This window comes from Talpa europaea (assembly GCF_964194135.1).
Source record: "Talpa europaea genome assembly, chromosome: 8".
NCBI lineage: Eukaryota > Metazoa > Chordata > Mammalia > Eulipotyphla > Talpidae > Talpa > Talpa europaea.
Window position 1 is genome coordinate 105,675,352 of NC_140075.1, and position 18,568 is coordinate 105,693,919.

Sequence of the window (18,568 nt, forward strand, 5' to 3'; positions counted from 1 at the left end):
GTCTCTCTCCCTGGAATAATGTCTGTTTTTTTTTTTTTATAATTGGAGTTTCAATTTAATTCAATAAATACTTGAATATCTTTTATTTGCCAAAACAGAGGTTCAATATCATAGGGAATATAAAGAGTAAGGAACTCTATTACTGTCATTACCGAATAAAAAATGAATATGTTATGACTATAATATTTACCTACAAACAATAACTAGGCAGATATATAGTTAGGGAAGTATTAAAGTTTTTTAATTGAAAATAACTAAATATTTATGCAGACAAGGCCAATATAGCATGCTATACAGTGGAATTAATCAGAATTCTTTGGCTGGTTAGGAAGCTAGTATGGAATGGTTGACTTTTTACAACTGAGCATAAATAACTCAATATATACATATTTCAAAATGCTATACTAGAATTAGAAATGTCATATTAAAAAAATAGAATATACTAGAAGTTTTGTCAAAAAATATGTCCATTCCTATTACTCAGCAATCAAAAAAGATAAACACATGCAATTTGCAGCAACGTGGATGGAGCTGGAAGGGATCATGCTCAGCGAAGTAAGCCAGAAAGAAAAAGAAAAATACCAGATGGTCTCACTCATAGCAGGAATCTAGAAAACCTAAATAAGGGATCAGGAAAAAGAATAACTATAAGAAAGAAAAAAATCAAAATCAACAAACAACTATGAACCAGAGACACACTATGGGGGGGAGGTAGGGAAAGGTGCATTTGGGGTCAAAATAAGGGGGTTGCAATTGTATGGGGAATGTAAAAATAAAATTTAAAAAAAATGTCCATTCCTTTATGAACATTTCACTAAGTATATAGGATTAGAAATTGTAGCAGACTAGAAGCTAGAGTTGATAAATATGAATTTCTAAAGCAGTATGAAAAATAGGAACACGGAATAGAAAAAAAATCATGATGGAGAAGATCTTTTTCATAGATACTATCAAGAGGAAGAGACCCTTGCACATATCAGTTTAAAAACAAAACAAACAATACAAAACAAACATCTCACATTTATTTATTCAAAATATAGCTTTTAATCCCTAGCTAGCCTTGAGCAGAATCTATTCCTTACTACGACTTTCATTCTAGCAAATTGGGTTCACCCAATTAACCAGTTAATCTGCTCCTCCCTTTTCTTAAACATCAACATCTATATCAACATTGCTATTTTTTATGATTCTAAACTCTTTCAAATATATATCTTCTTTTCTAGCCAATCCCTATTTCTATCCTAGTCCAAGAAGTTAGAATATTTTGTCATTCTTGCTGTACCAGATATTCAATGCTCTATCCAAGTTCTAAAATGTAATCTCACAAAAACCATAATTAGATGTTTAAATCCTGAATCATTTCACTCTACTATTGCTTGTTTAAAACTTCAAATAGCTTATCCAATTTCTTACCATAGCCAACAGGATCAATCTCAACTCTTCAAAATAATTTCTCTGACCTCCTGTACCTCTCACACCTTCTGGTTCACTAATAACCCCCTATACCCATATATAGGACAGACTTTTCATTTCAGTGTACCAAGTTATTTCCCATTTATAGATTTCACACATTTTTCCCTCTGTGTGTAATTCTCTTACCTAAGCTCTTCAAAAAGTTAGCTCAATCATACAAGGTTTTGTTACATTATACTAGGTGAGCTCATTTTTTTGAAATTATGTGAATTAAAAGAAAATTGTATTTGGATTTGCCAGCCAAAACCTATGCTGTAGGCATTTATAAGTTTTTTTTCCATAATTAAACATTGGGTCATATGTTAGGCAATTAGACACTTGCTTCTGAGGCATGAAGAATTTAAAAATTATAAGGATGGGTCTGTCTTAGCTTCTCATAGGTATACAGAACCAACATTCAGATATAGATAGATGATAGATACTCAAATAACACACACTTATAGATTGATATTTCTATATTAATGCTAACATGGGATCACACTCCAGTGTAGTTTATATGTTTCTATAAAATGCAAGAGTTTAGTAGTACTCCTTTGTTTAACATCTAAGAATGGTAAAATTATCTGATAAAATTTTCTGAGAAACTTATCAGTATCTCCACACATCTATCTGTTTGTTCAAGGGTGTTTGTTTATTATCATGATTTAAAAAATAAATTTTTCTTTAAGATGAGACTGAGCAGTTTAGTATAAATGTGGTTCCTAAGTGAACCTGATAAACTTTTGTGTATTTGACATCTACCATAAGACAACTGCTACGTGACCATGTAATTTAAACCTTGACAAGTGTAGAATTATTTTAAATATCATTCACTGCATAGAATGGATACATAGAAACAATAATTTACATGATTATGTAAAACATATCATAGTTGATTTGCAAAATAGCTCTGATAATGAAACTCTTACTTCATGTTATGTAATATTAAACAACATAATTTTTTCTCGAACGTATTACAATAGATTGAAATTTTGATCTTCCAATAATGCCTCTTTAAAAACCTCAAAGTTTAGGGCCTCCCTGGTGGCACGAGGGGTCGAGACGCAGCCTATGGGGCTGTCCGCAGCCACTGCAGCACGAGTTCGATCCCTGACCGGCTGGGGAGCATCTCACATAGCGCAGCAGACCTCCGCCCGCTGCTCCCCTCAGCAGTATTTTTCGGTTGATCTACCTGTTCTGTTCCCCACTCTGTCTCTGGTGAGTCTTCTTACCCCCCACACCTCTGACCTATATCCCAGTTCTTATATGCATAAATAGATGAATATTTACTTCTTTTTTTTTAATTTTTTTTTTTTTATTTTCTAGAGGCATGTCTTATTTATTTATTTATTATTTGTTTGTTTGTTTGTTTGGTTTATACATGCACTGGGTACAGTCAGAAGCGCGGGAGGGTGAGAGAATTCACCAGAGCCAGAGCGGGGAGCAGAGCAGGCAGAAGGACCGAAGTACACTGCTGAGGGGAGCAGCGGGCGGCAGGAGAGGTCTGCTCGCCGTGTGGGACCCTCCTCCGGTGGCCGGGGAGCAGCCGGGGATCGAACCGGCTGCAGAGGCTGCAGGCAGCTTCGCAACCCAGCGCTCAACCGCTGCGCCACCGGGGAGGCCCAATAGATGAATATTTAAAAAAAATAAAACCCCCAAAGTTTGACTACTCAAGCCTGGTCTTGTTGAAGCACAAGAGTGTGTTAACTTCCTAAATGATGAAACAAAAAGAAATTTCATGAACTTTGAAGATCATTAGCAATAAATGTCAATTCTTTAAATGGAGACCAGTATTTTCCCACTCACTAAAAAAAACAAACAAACAAACAAAAAAAAAAAATAGAGCACTAACAATGCATAACCTTTAGGGAACTTTCTGAAAGTTGATTACAAAAAAGTTAAAATGTTTTCAAACTTCATTATTTTTTCTAATCTCTCTCATTTTGTATTCACTCCTATTCCCACCACTGCAAGCTCCCTCTTGACCCAAGAATTTCCCTCATCCATAGAGCCAGTTGTCTGTTTGACATTAGCATATGTTAGTTTTTCCCACTCTTGATCCTCATAATATTGGTACCATGGGATATATAGTTTTTGGGTCCAATCTCTTTCACTTAATATCATGTTTTAATATTCTTTCTTGTTATATGTAGTGGACGCATAATGATGAAACTATTACTACATAAGAGTGAACATGTTGTTACTTTTGTGTTTTTTTTAATTTATTCTTGATGTTTTATCATTAATAGTTTAAATATATATAAAATTTGAAATAATTGTTCAGTGAGGATACATAGTTCCATTACTTAATTTCTGTAATGATCATTTTGTCATGTTTATTTTATTGCCTATTTCATCTCTGTAGTCACCTATCCATGTATCTTATTAAGTTTCACCTTATTCCAATGTATCTCAATACTCACTATTTACTGGAATTCAGTGCTTGCTTACATTTCTTTTTCTAACTTAAGTTTCACAGATTGTGACATGCACACAATTAATGCATACAAAATTAATATATTGCTAGTAAATACCTCAATTTGGTTATCCATTTTTCTATTGTGAATAATTGGGTTGTTTCTAGTTTAGGATTAGGTGTAAGTAAATAAAGATAATGATTACCACACAAATCGTATGTGGGTGTCTCTATTAATTTATCTTGAATATGTACCTGGAATTAAAAACACCACTTTAGAATATATATATATATATGTTAAGGTTTATCTTAACCACCCTGGTGGCCAGCCTAAGGGTTAAGGCTCAGCGCTACCACTGCTACCTCCAGGGATCTGACCCACACAGTGCAGCAGACCTCTCCTGTCTCACCCGCTGCTCCCCTTAGCAGTGTGTTTCAGTACATCTGCCTGTTCTGCTCCCCATTCTGTCTCTGGTGATTCCTTGATCCTTTACACCTCTGGTTTACTCCCCAATTCTCTACGCAAACTTAAATAAATAAAATCTTTAAAAAATAAAATAAAATGGGCCTCCCCGGTGGCACACCGGTTGCGCGCTGGGCTGCGAATCTGCCCACAGTCTCCGCAGCGCCAGTTCGATCCCCGGCTGCCGGCAAGGGTCCCACATGGCGCGAAGACCTCTCCTGCCGCCTGCTGCTCCCCTCAGCAGTGTACTTCGGTCCTTCTGCCTGTTCTGCTTCCCGCTCTGGCTCTGGGGAATTCTCTCACCCTCCCACGCTTCTGACTATATCCAGTGCTTATATAAATAAATAAATAAAAATCTTAAAAAATTAAAAAAATAAAATGTATTAGCAGATTGTGTGAGCCCACTTAATTAGATCTTTCCATCTCTCTTTAGGAATAAGTGGATGTATAAACACACATCACATATCCACCAACACACATGCAGATACAGGTTTTGCAATGCAAAGCTTTCAAAATGAATGCTGCAATCCATCACAATGTCCCTTCTTTCCCAGAATTCAGCATCATTCCCACTTTCTGCAAAACGGTCAATTTTATTCAGACCCCCTGATGCCCTGTGGTATACCCACATGGCATGTTTTTCCCTAGAGTAGAGCCCTGCTTTTTGAAAACCAAACTACTCTATTTGATATTTGTACTTTTCTTAGAAGTCTGATGCTTTGATCTTTCATCATTTAAGCATATCGATTTTTCTAATGATTTCCTGTCATCTCCTATCTCAATTTCTAAACCACCCTTTCCTCCCTTATGACTTTCATTCTTGCAGTGATTAATATGTCCATTTTTCAAGATGGAGAGAAAAGATCTCTTCTTGGGAGGCTTGCTTTTTTTTTTTCAGCTTTGAGTGTATTATTACTGGGTGTGTTTGAATTCTTTACTTTTAAGGAAAATGATCGACTCCCAAAATGATTTGAGGGGACCTTGACAAATAAATATAAAATGTGAAATAGTAATTAAAGGTAAAAACAGAATTAAGCAATAAAAAATATACATGAGGAATAAGTGTTATCGGCAGTCTGGATCTTAATTTGCTAACCAATGTCTCCTGGAAACTAAAGCAGGATTGGGAAGCATACAGGAAAGCTTAACTAAGGATCAACAGAAAGTTGTCTATTCATTTATCTACAAAGACAGCCTTGTTCAATGTACAAGTATTTGCTGTGCAGATATTTGTTATTATTGGATGAAATGTCAGTTCCATGCTTGAGATCCTATACAGGAGGATGATATTCTTACATAGTAGCCAATGGCTTTCATTCAGATTTGATTCCTTGCCCTAAAGAAAACTGTCTCACATGTGGGCAATGGAAAGGTTATATAGAAAGCTAATATTCAACGACATTTACCATGGAAAAAAAAATTAACTTGGAGATATTCCTGAAATCTATTAGCTACTGAAATACTCATTATCTTAAGAACTCCAGTGCAGGTCACCGTCTTTTTAGGCTAAGAGCATCTTGACATACCTACTGAGAAGTTTAGCTGCCATAATCATCCCCAGAGCAATTAAAACTGTTGACATTTTGAGAGGGGGTATTTAGGAATGCTACTTACTAAATAATACCTCAAGATAAAATTTTACTCAGGCATAATTTCATGAGCTGCTAGAAAATCAACAAATGGATTCATCTAGATCTTAAAACTACCCCCAGTCATAATTAATACCTCTATACATAAAAATAGGGTGCATAAAACATCTTGTATGTCTTGCAAATGTTAAACTTCATGGCAAAAATATCAAGGATGAAATAAACTAGATAGCTTCCAAATTTCAGACACAATCATTACTAATAGATCCAGCAAAGATAATATACCTAAATAAAACAAGTATTTCAGCTAGTAATAGAACAATGAGGAGAGAGTCACTTTTACAACACTTTGGGAACATAAATATAGCTAAAGAATTTTAAATAAATTAATATTTGAAAGAAAAAAGCCAAAATTTTAACAAAAGTATACAATACAATGTAGCATATACAGTTTCCTCATGTTTCCTCATTATAGGACTCATGTAGACTCCAGTAAAATGTTAGTTCCTTCTTTTCCACCCTTTACTTTTATTTTTTTTTCCTAAGATTGATTTATTTATTCATATAAGAACCAGGGTACAGGTCAGATGTGTGGGAGGGTGAGAGGATTCACCAGAGCCAGAGTGGGGAGCAGAACAGGCAGACTGACGAAATACACTGCTGAGGGGAGCAGCGGGCGATACAGAAGAGGTCTGTGGTGCCATGTGGGACCTTCCCCAGCCCGCCGGGATCGAACCGGCGCTGCAGAGGCTGCGGACAGCTTCGCAGAGGCTGTGGACAGCTTCACAGAGTGGAGCTCAACCACCTGCGCCACCAGGGGAGGTCCCACCTTTTACTTTTAATTCATTCAGGAAGTTTGGACATAGATACTTTTTCTCAAAATCTTGCAAATGTAAAACTTCTCCACAAATTCTTTATATGTACTATACATCTCAAATAGTCCCATTCTAAATTTATATGTTAAATGAGACCTTTTCTTCACTGGCTATTTCCTACATTCCCTTAGGTAATGCAGCCAGTGAAAGTCTGAACAGAGACAACATCCTGTGCACATTTAGCTCTTTGCCTTAAGGTGATCTGATTTAAACTCAGTTTGTAGGAAATTATATCACCTTAAAAAAGAAGCAAATACAGAAGAAAGAAAACAATTCTATATTCATGGCTAGTTACCTATAAAGGAATTTTTTACTAATGAATTCCTTCAACTGAAAAATTAGAAAGGTAGGGTAACTTAGTTGGGAACAGCATTTCTAAATAGTCAAAAGTGATTTCCTGATGGCAATTTAATATGAATGTTTATAAGAAAGAGATTTCAAAATTATGTTCCTAGAAATTGAATTCAGGTTGTGATAAAATTCTGAAATAAATTAATCTAATTACTCCTTGAGAAAGTCCTGAATTATAAATATTAGTTTTGTAAAAATGGGTAGAAAAAAATTCATATGTATTGTTTATATGCCTGAACATTATATTTTAACATATTCTCAAATTAATAGTATGTCTCAGAAGAGTTCATTTAAAACTAATCTTCTTAAAAGTATTAACTCATAACTGTATAAATATGAACTTTAAAAATAGTTATTACAATAAAATCAGGGGTAAAAAAATAACAGGTGATTAATAACTAAAATGGTTACTGTTACATTTTTTAACAAGATATTTTAAAATCAGTGACACCACTGTAATTGGAGATATAATATAATGTCAACTTTCTTAGTCTATTTCTGTACATAAATTTCACTGCCTGTGGTTGCTAATTATTGAGTCATGAAATAAAGAAATCAAACTGTGATTCTGAACACATCAATCTTCCTACTCTCTTTTCTGTAATTAGCTGGGAACTTTTATGTTGTTGCCTGATTTATCCAAGTGTTTCTTAAGGTTCCATTTTACTTACTCTGAGAATATTGTATCAAAAACTCAACTGCATTGCAGTTCAAAGGAGAAAAAAACAGAGCAGGAAAAATTATCACATTTTCAAGATATATGGATATAGCTGTAGATATATAGCTAATTGCAAAATACAGTGTATTTGCATCCTTGCAAAATACAGTGCATATTGAAATTAATCTTACAATTTATTGCCTTTTCCTTGCATTTGATATTATTTTTTATCTTATCAACTTAAACTGATTTAACTGTAGTTTTATTCACTCTGACATTTAAGAAATGATTTTCAGAAACTCAGTGCACATTGAATATACAGTTGCACTATTGTAACTAAGATGCATATTGATATTTCTAAATCTCCACAGATTTGCTCTTGTTAAAGATTGCTGTAAACACTTTATAATCAATGCAAATAAAGCCATCATGTTTTAAATACAACTTTGGTTTTACAATTGTTAATCTGTGTCAGTTCTATAATGCATACACACAGAAATGTACTTGTAGTTATATTAGAATATGAATAAAGAAACAAGTATATGTGTATATACATGTTAACTTATGTATCTACCTTTAGAAGTGTATTTTAAAAATAACTAACGATGGGACCTCCCTGGTGGCTCAGGGGGGTTAAGCACAGAGCTGTGAAGCTGTCCACAGCCTCTGCAGCATGAGTTCAATCCCCAGTTGGCCAGGGAGCAACCTACATGGCATAGCAAACCTCTCCTGTCTCGCTGGCTGCTCCCCTCAGCAGTGTATTTCAGTCTCTCTGCCCATTCTGCTCCTGGCTCTGTCTCTGGTGAATCCTCTCACCTCCCGCACATCTGGCCTGTACCCCAGCTCTTGCATGAATAAATAAATCTTTAAAAAAAAACAAAAGCCTATATAAACCTTTGTATATGAACTCACAAGAATAAAACACTATGAGACATTAACATACAAGGTGAGGCAGCAAAAAGATAGTGACAAAGCTGTTATATATAACAATAATGCCATTACTACTACTATTACTACTACTACTACTACTTCTACTGCTACTAAAAACAATAATTAGTTATCAGTAAAATATTTATTGATTTAAATTTATTGATATCAATAACATAAATAGTACCCACTCAATAGACATAAAATTTCAGTTATCATATTATATGGTTAGTCATGTATTGCATCAGTTTTTAAATAATCACTCATTTAGAGGTTAAAAAAATGTCTCTTTGAACTGAAAAAGTAAATAACTGATCATATTGTGACATATTTAATACACTCAAAATATACTTAAATCGCAGAATTTTCTGAATGAATGAACAAATCAGTTAACAAAACAATTGTTTTCCTTACAGATGGCATACTTCTTAAAGCAAAATTAAATTCCCTTCAAAATTAAATATATTAACATAGATATCCAGCATTAATTAATATTATCTGCACAAAGCTAGTTTCTAGCTCATTATTCTTAACATGACACAGGGTCATAAATTCTTGACTTGATAATTATATTAATGCCACACCTCTAATGAACTACCTTCATCCTCTCAAATTTAATATACAGTACTTAACATGTTATTTTCCCAGTGAAGTAATACTCAAAATTTGGTAATAAATACAGAAAAAAATATAGATTACTATTCATATAAACAGCTGAACTACAACCTGATATTATCCCCCCAATTAACATCCTAGTTCCTGCTATTGGTGTATCATTTAATTGTGTATAAAATGCCACACATTTATTCAGAAAATAAATACCTTAAGGAATAATAACAATATTTTAATCACATATATGTTCTCTCTCTGTATAGACACATATGTGCGTGTATATATATGTAATATATACAAATGTATGTGTGTGTATATATATATATATATATATCTAGAGAGAGAGAGAGAGAGAGAGAGAGAGAGAGAGAGAGAGACTACAGTTCTACCTTTCATTCTGTTTTTTGGAAAATTGATTTGATATCTTAGGTAATTAAGACTTGTTACAGTTAATTAATCCCTATATATGTACCATTATATATACATAGACACATTTAATATTCAAAGTGAAAATTTCATTATACAAATTAAAAAATAAAAAAGTATTTGGAAGTATTTAATCGAGAAATTGCTAAAATTATTGGAAAATATTGACTATTAAAAGATAAAATTTTGGGACTCTAAACACTAATGACTAGTTGATTCAACACCTGAGCAATATTTATTTGTATTTATTTTTCTAAATTAAAGAAGGGTGACAGAAAAATAGAGTTGATATTTACAAATCCTTAAAATAAGGTCATGTTTACTGAGATTTGTTAGTTATATTTACGTGATGTACTATAGAATGATATAGTCTTTAAAATTTCAAACTCTACAGCTATTTTAGAACCATAGTAGTTTCCCTTCTCTTCTGGCCATCATCTGACATTGTCCCTAAGAAATGTCAAATGAATTAAAGTTAGTTTTCATTTTTCATTGAAAGATTTTATTCTTTTGAGACTGAGTACTAGAACAGTTTAGTCTTCACAGTAGAAAAATAGGGATATCTCCACACTGAAAAGAAAATGAAAAATAATTCCTTTCAAAAGATCCTGATTTTTTATTTTGCCTAGTGAATATAATCATTGACAAGGTTAAAAAAAAAAAAACCTATTTTCATCTTTAAAAAGATAACTAAAATAATGTCCATTTATATCAAGGACATTTTGCCTGATTCAAGTACATAGCATCAAAGGACCTTGAGTGAAATGTTTATGTTAATAGAAGAAATCCAAAGAAAATTAATCATGGAGGGCCTCCCCCGTGGTGCAGCGGTTGAGCGCTGGGTTGCAAAGCTGCCCGCAGCCTCTGCAGCGCCAGTTTGATCCCTGGCCTCCAGGCTAGGGCCCCACATGGTGTGTAGACCTCTCCTGCCTCCTGCTGCTCCCTTCAGCAGTGTATTTCGTCAGTCTGTCTGTTCTGCTCCCTGCTCTGGCACTGGTGAATTCTCTCACCCTCCTGTGCTTCTGACTGTACCCAGTGCTTGTATAAAGAAATAAATAAATCTTAAAAAAAAAAAGAAAATTATTCATGGACTAAATCATTGAACAAAATGATTCCAGAGATAAACTGCATTAGTTAATTGAAAATCCAATAGAATATATTCACAAGCATGTGCATTATATATTGGATGGGTTTATACATATACTCACTTTTATTTGAAATGATTATTAAAACTAGAAATACAAAATATTGGTAAACCTAGTTTATAATACCACTGATGTGATATTATAAAGACAGTGATAGTAATTCTTCAGACAGAAACAGATGAGAATGGTCTGTGTTCTACTTTTGTGAAATATCGCCTTGGATGAACTATTCATTATTCATTATCATTCTTTCTTTTTGTGTGTTTTATGACCTCAACTTTGTGAATCCCCAGAAATTTTATTATTGACATAAGTATTGTGTTACTAATCTTTTCTGTTCTGTTTACCTACCCTTAGTTGGTACTCATTCTATTAAACCTTTTTTAACCAAAATTTTTACCCTATGAATTCTGTCTTACCTATAGACAACACATTTTATCTGAAAATGAAGTCCAGCTCAAATGATCTTTTTTTCTCTGATATCTGTAACTTGCTGCAATTTCCTACTATGAATCTGTAGGATTTTTTTTTATATTTTTACTCTTATTTATAAAATTTACTTCCAACTGTGGGATCATTTGCAAATTTTTATATACTATTCCTGACTTTAATTCTAGTTAAATGAGTGAAGTTCTTTTATTTTTTTAAATGTAATACAGTGTTTAGTTGGGCAGGAATAACACAGTGTATAGAACAATTATATTGGAAAAAATCCAAAATAGTTCACTCATGAAAAATAAATGTGTATATTTGTTCATTTAATCTTCATAGGAAGTCTGTGAGATATATATGATTTTTATCTTTTTTTTTTTCTGATGAGACAACTGAGTCTCAGAGAGGTTGCATAGCTTGCTCAGGAACACACAGAAAGTAGAAGAGCTGGGTTGTGATTCCAAAAATGCAGAGATAATGTTCTTCAGCAATATGCAATATATATCTTCTCCATTAAATAATTAATATTAAAAGAATTGCCGCTAAGAAAAATTTGCTACTCATGAGCACTTATTTATGTCAGCTTAGCATTACTTTATGAAAACTATTCCTTTGTTATTGTGTGTGTTTATCAGAATATATAGCAGTGCCCTCTTCTGCCTTTCTGTCCCCCACAGTCAGCTGCAATCTGAAAATATTACCCAATAGAAGAGGTTTTTGGGGTCTCCCCTCGTGGCACAGCGGTTGAGCGCTGGGCTGCGAAGCTGCCCGCAGCCTCTGCAGCGCTGGTTCAATCCCCGGCCACTGACGAGTGTCCCACATGGTGCGCAGACCTCTCCTGCCGTCTGCTGCTTCCATCAGCGGTGTGTTTCGTCGGTCTGCCTGTTCTGTTCCCCGCTCTGGCTCTGGTGAATTCTCTCACCCTCCTGCACTTCTGACTGTACCCAGTTCTTGTATAAATAAATTAAATATTTTTTTAAAAGATGTTTTTGTATGTGTGAGAGACCATATACATGCAATTTTTATTACATTATATTATTATAATTGTAATATTTTATTTTTAGTTATTATTGACAGTTTATTATTATGCTTAATATATATATATTAAACTCTGGCATAGGTATCTACATACAGGGAAATTATATATATATATATATATATATATATATATACACACACATATATACAACATATTCCCTCTGATAAGGGGGAACTATGGTAAAAAAAATTAATACAATAACATGCATTTTTTTTTCACATTTGAAAGGTTCAGGAGTCCAGGTAAAATGTATCTGGATCCTCTGCACTAGGTTTCACAGAGCTGCACTGAATATGTTAGCTGTGTCACATATTCCTCTGGGTGCTCAAGTTGGGACTTAACTGCTCCGAGTTTCCAGAGGTTATTAGAAAAATGCATCCTCTTGCAATGATCCCACGGAGCTCTTCACAGTTTTGCTAGCTGCCAACTCCTCTGTGCTGCTCTCTGTCCTTTGTCATGCATCCTCTGCAGAGGTAGCTGACAACATGGATGTTGGCTTTAAAAAAAAAAAATATTTATTTATACAAGAGCAGGGTACAGGCCAGAAATGCCGGAGGATGAGAGAATTCACCAGAGACAGAGCGGGTAGCAGAACAGGCAGATGGACTGAAGACACTGCTGAGGGGACCGCGGGCGAGGCAGGAGAGGTCTGCGTGTCATGTGGGACACTTGCCGGTGGTCGGGGATCGAACCGGTGCTGCAGAGGCTGCAGGCAGCTTCACAGCACGTGCTCAACCCGCTGCGCTACCAGGGAGGCCCGGATGTTGGCTTTTTCAAGACCAAAAAGCAGAGTTTCTGTACACATGCTAAGACAGAATTTTAGAGCATATAAAATAACCATGAGGTGACACAGAAGCACTTTTGATACCTTTTGGGTAGATCAACTCACTGGACTTACCTCAACTGCCTCACACAACTTCCTAAAAATGGAATGTGAGAAATCATTGTGGAAGTCTGCTTATGATCTCCCCACTACACTATTGTGATCATCTAAAATGCCAAATAAGTACACTGGCTAGAATTCAGGTGAAGAATTTTCACTATAGTAAGCCCCTGCTTGAAAACTTTGGGATTTGAGCAACTAGCTATACCTTTAAGACATTCTGCAGAACACTTTTTGAATTTAGTGTGTATCATAGGTATCAGATTGATTGCATTCTCCCAGCCAACCAATTTCCCCTGAGCTTTAAGGACCCACCTTCCAGTTCATTCAATGAGAAGGACATTTCCTCCTGGAGCTCTGTTCCTGTCAGTCTTCCAACTGACTGAACCAAAGAGGAATAACAATCACTTCCTAAAGAATTGGAAATAAGAAGCTCTAAGCAGGATATATTTCAACCATGGTTATTTTATTGATGGTTGCTTGGTGATCAACTAGCATACAATTGGTCATGCTAGTCATACCGTACTCAGACTCTCATCTCATTGAGATTTTAGTGAACAACACCCAGTATATCAACCATGACTTGAAAAAAAGTCCTTCTTGATTTTGCTCCCTGTTTACTAGTATCACAATGCTGCTTAAATTATTTTTCATGCCATGCACTTATACTATGCCACAAACTATGATCGCTTTAGATCAAACTTTCTTATAGAGATAAAGACATTTACTACTTACAATAGTTTTAGAAACTCTAGGAATAAGGGGGTTGAAAGTATTAGCTACCAATTGAAAATACCAAAGTATTAGCTACCAATTGAAAATGAGGTAACAAATTATATTCTATGTGGAAAATCCCATAAAAAAGAATAAGAGATTCTACATTTAAGTAAGTTATATTTCTTTCACAAGGAAATGAGGACAGGTACATAAGAGTATTGAATTCCAGGCAGATAAAAAATACTAATGTGCTTATGCTCTGCTCATACATTTAATGCTTAATATTTAATTTAAGACAGCTCCAGGCAAAAGTTCTGCTTTAAAGATTGGAAAGGCCATTTTGTGGACCAAAAATATCCAGTGGAAAAACTGGCTTTGTGTATTCATCTGTTTGCTCACAATGTGGCAGAACATTTAAAAACAAAATGATATTTCAAATGTGTGATAGATACCACTTGATAATGACTCCTATGGAGATAGATTTTCTTTTACAGGATGGTTAGGATCTAAAATTTACTCATTGGTTCAGATTCTGAGAGCTTCAGAATATAGTTTCAATATTCCTTGATAGTAAAGGGGGGAAAAAAAATCCAGCTCTGTGTGTTCTGTTTCATAGAGTTCCTGTTTTATCTCATTAGTACAGAAAATACAAAGACATTAATTTACTTTCTACTTAAAAATTATTGGAAGACCCAGAACTTAAGGTTAGACCCAGATTTTATGACTCTTGTTGCACTGTAATTCAGAGAAAATGCAAATTATAAAGGTCATCACCCAACACATTTCAAGAACTACCTTTTGATATTATGTAAGGACATGTGGCATTGTAACATTACTAGACATTCTGGAATCTTACACACTTCAGTTAAAATCATGATTTAATTATTTATTAGTTTTGACAAACAGGGATTGTGACTTGACATTTTTGTGTCTTAAATGCCTCCTATGCTAAATGAATAATAGGACATCTATAACATCACATTGATGCATTTAATGAAATAGGCTATATTTATACAACTCATTTGAACAGTCTGATTAAAAAAAAAAGTTGCTCAAAAAACCATTCCAATGCATGAGTTATTAGCTCTTATTCATTGTAATTCACCATAACATGGAAAATATACTTCTATAACATTGTGGTTAGATTATAAACTTCATTATATCAGTTCTATTTATCAGAAAGTTCCCCTTGTAAATGTTAATGCACTTAGTTGGAAAACAATACGACAAGTCAGTAGTATTCTCATTTATTTTCCAAAGTCTGTTCTTGCTATTAGATTGATATGATAGCCTACAAAAAAGAAAAAATATAATTGTTTCATTGTCATATTTTGAGAAGTATTTTGAGCATGCTCTTTTTGTATTTATTGCATAAATTAGCACTCTAAATGACTTTTTGTACCAAAGTAACCTAAATATGCTTTTTTTCCTTAACCTGCTTAAGTAAAAAAATTTGAATAAAGAGACTGGATTTCTTTCTAAATTCTAACAATAAAACATTGAAGAGGATATCTACTTTGGAACAGAATTTCCTGAATGTCACAGGATGATGAAACATCAGCCCATTAATAGTACAGGAAAACTCTGAAAATTCATATTGTACATTTAAGATAAAACATTCATTTCAAACGATTTTACTTGATGTGAGCAGTGTCCTAAAGTGGTGGGACAGTTTCACTGGAAAATGGCTTATAAATAAAAATGATTACGCTGTTTTATTTACTGTTGTTTTGAGAGTTTTTTTTAACCATATAAGAGCACCTATTACCTTATCTCACTAATGCTGAATGCACTTTTTAACAGTATTTCATTAGTTCTGAGTCCTTTGTGAAATATGTATAATGGCTTCCATTATCTTCATGCAGACCATAAAATGTCTGTGTATTCTAACAGTGGGAAGTAGTTATACTCTATTCTTTTGAATTAACAACACTTTCCTTAAGATTGATTCAATTTGCCTATGTTAGATATGTTTTATTATTTAACTTCTAGAAACAATGCACAATTGGAAGAAGTCAGAGAGCAAATCTGAGTGACCTGGAATGACAATCGCTATTCATTTCACTCATCCACATTGCCTCCTGATCTTGAGTAAGGTGAAAACGATATGAGGTTTTCTATTCTTCACTTGACATTAATTTACTAAGTATTTATAATGTACAGGTTATATAGAAGACATTATATTTTGAATGTCATGGATATAGTAATTAATAAGATACAGTCTCAGCAATAAAGTAGGTTAAACCCTCAAGGGACAAATAGATAAGTGAACAGGCAATTTTAAAACAAGACATAAAAGTAATAGAAAGTGTTACAAAGTTTCAATAGTAAAAGGAGAATTTCCTTTGTTGTGGATTGAGTGTTTTAGATAAGTTTGTTTTTTTTCTCTTTTTAAAGGAAGTATCATTGATTAGAACAATGCTAAGCAAGTTTGATTTTGACCAGAAAAGAAACAGAGGTTGTAGGGAAACTAAACAGTAAATTACTAGTGAATAAAGGAAAAAAGCAAAGGAAAATGTGAGTGCTCTTGAGGGAAAGGGTTGCTATCCTGGTAGCACCAGTACACAATTTATAAAAGGAACATTTGAGAGAAAAGGCTCTAAAATCTAGTTGAACCCATGGACTCTTGGTTTTTAAATACTCAGTTGAGAAGTTGTTAAAGAATAAGAATTTTTTTTCAAGATTTATTTATTTATGCATACAAGAACAGGGGTGTAGGTCAGAGGTGCAGGGGATGAGAGGATTCACCAGGGACAGAGTGTGGGGGGGCGGTGGTGAGCAGAACAGGCGAATCTACTGAGAGACACTGCTGAGGGGAGCAGCGGGTGAGTCAGGAAAGGTCTGCTGTGCCATGTGGGTCAGCTCCCTGGCCGGGCATCGAACTCATGCTGCGGTGGCTGGCAATAGCTTGATAGTGCTGAGATTTTAACCCCTGTGCCACTAAGGAGGCCCCCAAAGAATGGGAAAACATTGAAAAGCACTGAGCAAAGATGTAACATAATCACTGGCTTACTTTTATATTACTCCTGCACTTGATGGAAGGGCAGCAGAACAGTGGGTGAGATCTAGGTAGGATGCTACTGGTCCTTGGCAAAGACAACTGCAGCTGTTATCTTGGTCTCAGGTGATTTCAGGTCTCTCCTCCTATCCCAGTGCCCTGGGACCTACTTAATCCCTTTCTTCTGGTTCTCCAACAGAAGGTGTTTTAGACTGACAGCAAGTTTTCAGGCCTCAGCTGCACTGATTTAGACTGAGCCTGCTTGATTGGGCATTTGCCCATGAGGGACTGTTATTTGAAATCCTTTCTTCTTTTTTTTTTTTTTTCTCTCTCTCCCGCTCCCTCTTTCTCTTCTCTCCTCTGTCTCTATTGCCACAATTAAATATCTTTCCGACAAAGGCTCTGTTTCCTTTGCCTTTGTGCACACGATGGCTGTCCCCTTTTAGAATGTGAATTCTTTAACAGTTTGGAGTCCTGGGGTAGATGTGAGTCATGTGCTCATTCTTCCTCTATGCCTCCCCCCTTTCATGTAATGTCCATATACTTCTTATCTCCACTTCTTTCCCCTCACCTTCTTTTGCCATTTATCCCTTTGTCTTTATTCTATCTATAGTCACATTCATATGACTTCACCTACTATCACAAAATTAAATTCCATGTAAACTTTGAATTGTGTCTCTCCAATGCACAATTTGCCACTGAGCTGTAGTTAACCAAACTGGTTATCTCCTAAGGAAGGTTTAATAACTTTCTGAGCCTAATATTTGCAAAGGAAAATTCCTAAACACCGCACCTTACCAAACTTAATCCTCAGGCTTGTATTTCTTAGTCAATGGTAACTTCATCTGTGCAGATACCTTTGGTTACTCTTAATTGCTTTCTTCTCTCAGATCCTAATCTACTGTGTCAGAATTTCTATTGATTTGACCTCCGAGATTTATGTAGAATCAAAACACTTCTGACCACCTCTGTTGCTACTCTTTCATCCAAGTTGTCATCATTTTTCATATGGGCGACTGACATCAGATTCTCTGATCAGTCCCTACAATATCTCTCCATTTCCTTCTGAGTGAAAGTCACAGACTCTATAGTAAATGCAGTGCTTCACAAGATATCTCTACCCTGTGAGTTACCCTTCTGATGGCATCTCCTATAACCTTCCCCCTCATAACCACCAGTGGTTATTAAGTAAAATTTCCCTTTTTGTTGCTCCAACATCAGGCATATTTCTGGAGTCTTCAAACCTCTACTCATTTTCCCTTACAGGAGAAACTGTCGCCTAGATTAAAACATGTTTGAAGTGTTTTCAAAGAAGCCTGATCTCTTTAATAATTCATTAAGTTTCCTACCATCCCACCCTCCACTCCTTTCCTTCACATTATTAGTTTTTTTAATCATACTAATTATCATCTTCTGTATTTTTATACAGATACTTTCTTTTAGTTCTTGTTTATTATCCTACTTAATCTTAAACTGCATGGTTCTAAGATTTTTTTTTCCACTGGTAAAGCAATAGTGCTTATTCTAAACACAGCCAGAACGCAACAAGTATTATTTAACTGAATGTGGAACAAAGTACAGTGTA